This window comes from Myotis davidii, unplaced genomic scaffold (assembly GCF_000327345.1).
Source record: "Myotis davidii unplaced genomic scaffold, ASM32734v1 scaffold226, whole genome shotgun sequence".
Taxonomy (NCBI): Eukaryota; Metazoa; Chordata; class Mammalia; order Chiroptera; family Vespertilionidae; genus Myotis; species Myotis davidii.
Window position 1 is genome coordinate 1,912,646 of NW_006297224.1, and position 7,136 is coordinate 1,919,781.

Consider the following 7,136-nt stretch of genomic DNA (forward strand, 5'->3'; position numbering starts at 1 on the left):
CACATCATAAGGTGATGTGTTCCTAGCTAATGTATTTGAGTAAAGGGACTTGGGAGTCATTATGTCAATGATTTCTGACATTTACTTAGATTTCAGATTAATTCTGTATTTATTTCCATCATAGCAGATCTCATTTTGTATTATTTTGTCTATATTTCATTTGTCACTTCCACAAGTTTGGAAGGTCTTTGAATGCAGAAACCGGATCTTTTATTTTTTTTAACTGTAGGATGCAGCACATTCATTCATTCACTGACAAATATTTGCAGAGAACACACTATGTGCCAGAAATTATATTAGCACATGGTTTTTAGGGGAAAGCAATATTAGTTTCTTATGGGGAGTATATAATCTACTTTAGTAAGTGCTCTAAGAATATTTTAGGACAAAGTGAAAAGTGCAATTATTCTTGCATCTCCTACTTGGGTTTCTAATGGCCTCATTTCATAAAGGTGAATTTAAAACAAAATCCCAAAACTTGTATCAGAAGACCCAGCATCTCATTAAGATTTTGTCACATAGATGATGGAACCATCAATTAACCACTTCAAACCTTACTTTCTTGTTTTATACAAGTCAAATATGTCATAGCAATATGTGAAAATTAGAGACTTTACTAAAATATAAAATATAAAAAATAAAAAACTCCTCTAACAAATTAGAAAAACAAATGAATTAATAGAAAAGGAAAAAGGTAAAGAAATTTGGGAATGGTTAGGAAATTAATAAAAAAATAATTTTCACAGATAGTTGGCTTGCAAAAATAAATGATGCTCAGCATCTATAATAATAAAAGCATAATATGCTAATTAGACCAGACGTCCTTCTGGACAACCTTCCAGACAAAGCCACAGTGGCGGGGGCCAAGGCAGTTGCTGCAATGGCAGGGCCAAGCCCCTTGCACGAATTTTGTGCATCAGGCCTCTATTTATCTACACTAATAAAAGAGAAACATTGTAATTGGCGTACGACCGTTACCCTTTTCATTGGCTAATCAGGGTGATATGCAAATTAACTGCCAACTCAGATGGCAGTTAACTGAAAACAAAGATGGCGGTTAATTTGCATATGTAGGCACAATGCAGGGAGGCGAAAGGGAAAGCAGGAAGAAGCCCCCTGCCACTGACAGTGATCGGAAACCCAAGGGGGAGCTAAGAGCCACCTTTGCCCAGCCCCCCAGCCATGATCGGAGAATCAGGCCCCTTTGCCGCCCTGGCCAGTGATAGCAGGAAGTAGGGGTGGAGCCAGCGAAGGGAGCTGGGCAGGGTCGAAGCTGGCAGTCCTGGGAGCTAGGGGTCCCTTGATGGGCCTAAAGTGGAGCCCGCGATCACAGGGCTGCTGCAGCTGCGGGTCCCTGCTGCCCAGGCCGGAGGCCTCGGCCAGAGGCGTTAGGCCTGGGCAGGGGCAGAGCGGAAGATCGCGGGGAGCTAGTGGTCCCCTTCCCAGGCCTAAGGCCTTGGCCAGAGGCCTTAGGCCTGGGCAGGGGTGGAGCCTGCAACCGCGGGGAGCTGGGGGTCCCCTGCCCAGGCCTGACACCTCTGCCAGAGGCCTCAGACCTGGGCAAGGGGCCGATCCGGTGATCAGCGATCGGAGGGTAACAAGGGTCAATTCCTCTGGCCTAGGCATCAGGCCTGTGCGGGGGGGTGGAGCCAGCAATTGGAGGGGGCTGGGAGTCTCCTGCCCAGGCCTGATGCCTGGGCCAGAGGCATCAGGCCTGGGCGGGGGTCAGAGCCAGTGATGGAGGCAGATGGGGGTCCCCTGTCCAAGCCTGACACCTCTGGCAGAGGCGTCAGGCCTGGGCAAGGGGCCAATCAGGCGATTGGAGGGGGATGGGGGTCAACGCCTGAGGGCTCCCAGTATGTGAGAGGGGGCAGGCTGGGCTGAGGGACACTCCCCCCCCACCCCCCCCCACTGCCCGAATTTCGTGCACCGGGCCCCTAGTACTATATAATAAAAGGCTAATATGCAAATTGACTGAACAGCAGAACAACCGGTCACTATGACATGCACTGACTACCAGGGGGCAGATACTCAGTGCAGGAGCTGCCACATGGGGGTCAGTGCACTCCCACACGGGGAGCACCACTCAGCCAGAAGCCAGGCTCATGGCTGCAGAACCTAACAGCAGTGGTGGGAGCCTCTCCTGCTTCTGCAGCAGTGCTAAGGATGTCTCCTTCAAACTTGCCTACAGGTTTGAAGGAGACAGAGGTGCATCAGGCAGCAGAGCGAGAGTGTGGGCAGCTATGTCAGGTTGAGGGGCCTGCACTTGCCCACAGGTTTGAAGGAGATAAATATCCCCTGAGGGCTCCCAGACTATGAGAGGGCACAGGCCGAGCTGAGGAACCCCTCACCCCTATTGCACAAATTTAATGCACCGGGCCTCTAGTTAATAAAAGTGCAAAGAAAGAAATAAGTAATATGATCTTCTATCACTTCCCAAATAGTAAGATGATAACTAATTCCTAGTAATCAGAAGGGAATATGGAAATATAACAAACACTAATAAGACTTCTAATTAATTCCTTCTACAGGGCAATTTGGCAATAGGAATCTCAATTTTAAACTTATCATAGACTGGAGAAACAATACACAAGTGCATAAAATGTATCTGTGAATGTTTATATTTGCATAATTTTAGATGAAAAAAAGTTGTACAAAATAATCATATGTTCTTCATTGAGGAATTGGTTAAATAAATCCAAGTAAATCTCTACAATAGAATATTGAGCTTCTATTCAATAGGTTGAATAGAAAATTAATGTTCACATGGGAAATATATTATTAATTACAATTAATTACATGCATTTCACTTTGTTTTGCAAACAATGCAGTTAAACCTGTTGCATTAAATGTAACTAGTTGGTAATGTGCTGTCTCTGGTGGTAGGTTTCACCTCTTAGATTGTTTAAATGTTTTTATAATGAACACATATTAAATATAGGTGCAAATCCATACCTATCTTCAGGGATTATAGTAAAAATCAAATCAACTGGAACTTATGAAATCATAAGAGTAATAAACAAATGTAAGGAATTGATTCTGTAAACTGGCATATAAGCCGAACATCCTTGATACTTGAGGACCATTAGTGCATATAAGCTTAGGTAACAGGCTTGTATTCCCTAGGGCAGTGGTCGGCAAACTGCAGCTCACGAGCCACATGTGGCGCTTTGGCCCCTTGAGTGTGGCTCTTCCACAAAATACCACGTGCAGGCGCACATGTACAGTGCGATTGAAACTTTGGGACCCATGCGCAGAAGTCGGTATTTTGTGGAAGAGCCACACTCAAGGGGCCAAACAGCCGCATGTGGCTCATGAGCCGCAGTTTGCTGACCACTGCCCTAGGGCAAGCTAAGCAGCTGTAATCAATAACATTCAAACTTTGGTAGCTAAAAGGAGGGGGTGAACCCTATATTACTTTCTCATGTCACAATCCCATGTCAGAGGCAAAGAAGTTCCCAATCCATGATGGCTCTGTTTCATGCTGGAGGCTCTGTAATTTGCGACAAACAGTATTAAAATACACTCTGGAATTTGTCTCTATTTAAGTCTGTCAGAAAGAAAAAAAATCACTGACGACTGCATGTAGAAGGTTACTATAGGCCAGGCCAGCAAGTGGTATACATAACTTCTGTTCACACTCCATAGATAGTCACATGGCCGCATGGTCAGAGATGCTGGGAAGGGTCAACTAGATTCACGCTAAAAAGATTTCAGTGAACACCCAGCAATCTATGCCATAGCTTCAGCCAACACAACCCATGTATGCTCTTCTTTTCTCAATAGGACATATCCATGCTGTCCTGCAGGGGGACAATTCAAAGTCCCATCCATCCAAACATTTAGATTTCTTTATAGCTTTTACGGCTCTCCATCAGGTCCACACATGCACGGATCCTTAAGGTCTGACAATAGTGGAGTAAGAAGGGGATGATCCCAATGAAGAATCCCAAAGGAAGAATGGACCACATATCAGTCACTTTCCCATAGCAGTGTAGGCTTCTTGCTGAGCGGTATAGTGAAGACTCCCATTCTATCCAACGTGGTCATTTGGCAGTAAGTCTGAGAATACTCTGCCACCTGCATTTAATGGCTTTTAAGGTTACTTGGTTATTGGCCCTACTGGGTACCAGAGGAAAGAAAGAACATTGGAGAGGGCCTATAGAAAGGGCTTATCAGCCAGGCAGAGGCCAGAACTCAGCTACATGACCATAACTACCCTATTGCAAGGAAGCTGGAAACGTTGTGTGCCAAGAGAAAGAGAAAAAGGATTTTCATGTTAAGAAGCATCTCTGCTAAAATAACCACAGAAAACAGCAAAAAGAGAAAAAAGTGGTGTCTAACTTTCCTGTGTATCTTATCCTATTGCTTTGAGCTCACAGTTATTTGTTCTTAATTTGTGCAGATCCCTAGAGTTGCCACTGGGGATGCTTTCCTCCAAGACAATTGGGCTTTGCTGTTATTGCTAGCCAGAGGACACTGCTGGCCTTTCCTTTCCTGGCAGATCGGGGCTCAGTGGGAGTCTCAGGGGAGTTCTGCTTAGCGCTTAGCGTGAAAACCATGTTTGCTCTCAGGTCAACCCAGCCTCTTCAATCTGTTCATTGGTCAGAGATCACAGCTCTGGACCCAGCTCACAGGACTGAGCATAGAGATTGTATTTTCTTCTTATAATATGAATAATGCTCTAAGAGTATGTTTTAGTCAGGAGGTAGTGGTTTTGTAGTGGGAGGACTTATAGTTAAACCAATTCAGCATACAGATAAAAATGTAGCTCCAAGGCAAGAATTTTTTCTTTTACCTCCATATTTAAAGATTTCACTTTGGCCTACTTCTTCCTTACATTCTCAAATAATTTTGAAACTACTTTTTTTTTCTCAAATGACAAAAAACAAAGTATATCTTCAAAGTTTGTTTTTGAAGACAAACTATAATTACTAATTTATGTTCTTAAATATATATATATATAGCTAAATTAGATTTTTACTTATTTTTATTTTATTATATTTTTTCTATCACTATTTATCCCCCTATACTCTTCTCCACCTTTCCCACCCCGCTTGCAATCACCACACTGTTGACTGTGTCAACTAGTTCTTTTTCTTTCTTTTTTTTATATCATAAGACACCCTTTTATTTAATCGTAGTAGAGGTGGTTGTTACTACATTTTATTTTAAATTTTTTTATTCTTCAGATTCTCCAGGCTTACGGATATCATCAATCTTCAAAATCATTCTAACCATTTGTGTTGCAAGAGAGATCTGTTGCTTTTTGCCAATCAAGGTTTCTATGACATGTTGTTGCTTCACACCGTTTGTTCCCTTGTGCATACGGTCAGTCCCAAGAGCAGGGTTCTTATCCTTCACCTGTCTGGCTCGGACCTCAGACATCATCTGGATGGGATTCATGCCACTGTTCTAAGCGAGGGCCATGGGGATGACTTCCAGGGCATCGGCGAATGCTCGCATGGCATACTGCTCCAAGGTTGGGCACTTGTCTGCTGCTTGGCTAACTGCTAAAGCACAAGCGACTTCAGCAGCGCCTCCACCATACACCACACGATTATCACGGATGAGGTTCCGGATGACACACAAGGCATCGTGAAGGGATCGCTTTGCTTCCTTGATGATCATCTTATTTCCTCCAATATGGTTACAGCTCTGGAGTTCTTACACTGCTCGATGACCAGCATCTTGTCTTTAGTTGTCCCTAATGAGATCTCTTTTACAATCCCAGCAAAGCCCAGCTTCCCAGCTGTGAGCTCTGTGAAGCCGGGGATGATCCGCCCACCTGTTGCAACGGCAATCAACTCGATTTCACGTCCTCCGACCCAACGAACCGCAGGCAAGTCGTTCTCAAGAAGAAAATGATTCGTTTCATCATCAAAGCCCCATTGGGCTAGGTGAGCGCCAGTTTCTTTAATTTGCTTAATCATCTCTTCAAACTTCTCCTTTTCGTATTTCTGAAGGGCTTTATAGTCTTCCACAGAGGTCACATCCAGCTTATGCTTCGTTTTTGGTTTTGCTGGTTCAAATGGACATGTGAGAATTGCAATCTTAGCATCTTGCACTTGTTTTGGCATCTGTGGGCGACTGAAATCCTTGTCCACAATGACGCCCTTAATAAGTTTAGTGTCCTCCAGTCTCCCGCCCACTCTGCCTTCTACTTTGATGAGCTCAAAGTCAACATCTCTGCGCTGCATATCGGCCACAGTGAGAATAGCATTCACGGCAATCTCGGCCATTTGTCGGTGACAGCTGTTAACCACTTTGGAACCCAGGGTGGTTTTCGCAGTCTGAATCAGGGGCTCAGTGCACTGCACGTCAACAAGGACACTATCGCTGATCTCGTCCAGGTAGTCGATAGCGATGCGGGCGGCTTGCTCATAGCCATCGGCGGCCCTGATGGGGTGAATGCCACGGTCCAGCAGCTGCTCGGCTTCTCCCAGCAGGCACCAGCCAGGACAACCACTGCCGTGGTTCCGTCTCCAATTTCATCATCCTGTGATTTGGCCAGTTCAGCCATCAACTTGGCAATCTGGTGATCAACAGCCATCATGCTCAAAATGGTGGCACCATCGTTAGTTACAGTCACATCACCATCCTTATCCACCATCATTTTATCAAGCCCATTTGGTCCAAGTGACGTTCTCATTGTATTTGCTACAGCCTTTGCTGCCATTATATGAGACTTGAGAGCCTCCAGCCCCATAAGACGAGTCTTGCGGTCCTGATCCTTGATGATGAGGAAAGGGCGCCTATATTTATCGAAGACGAGAGTCCCCAAGGACGCCGTGGTTCTGCAGCTGGGGTTACTTCCCCACAACCCTCAACTAGTTCTTTTTCTTTACTTTTCTGTTTTGCTCAATTCTTCCCCCTCTCCTCCCCTATAAAGTACTTGATAAAATTTTATGAACTCAAATTTGAAAACTGGGGTCAACAAAATACTTAATTCACCAGTTACCTCTTTGCACAACTTCCAGAAATTTCTGATGACATGATTCAGTCTTTTTAATATAAAATAAAGTTTTGCATGTTAGTCTTTTACTTAGTTCACAAATATTTTGAAATTTTTCCAGTCTATTCCAGCTGGAAGAGTGTTATACAAAAGATTTACAGTAAAGAGGTTATCCCAGGAT

The 7,136-nt window shown here is 44.3% G+C and overlaps 1 pseudogene; it reads right to left on the reverse strand.

The window, feature by feature from the left end:
* Positions 1–5,150: 5,150 nt before the first annotated feature.
* On the reverse strand, positions 5,151–6,784 carry LOC102754664 (annotated as a pseudogene).
* Positions 6,785–7,136: the final 352 nt, after the last annotated feature.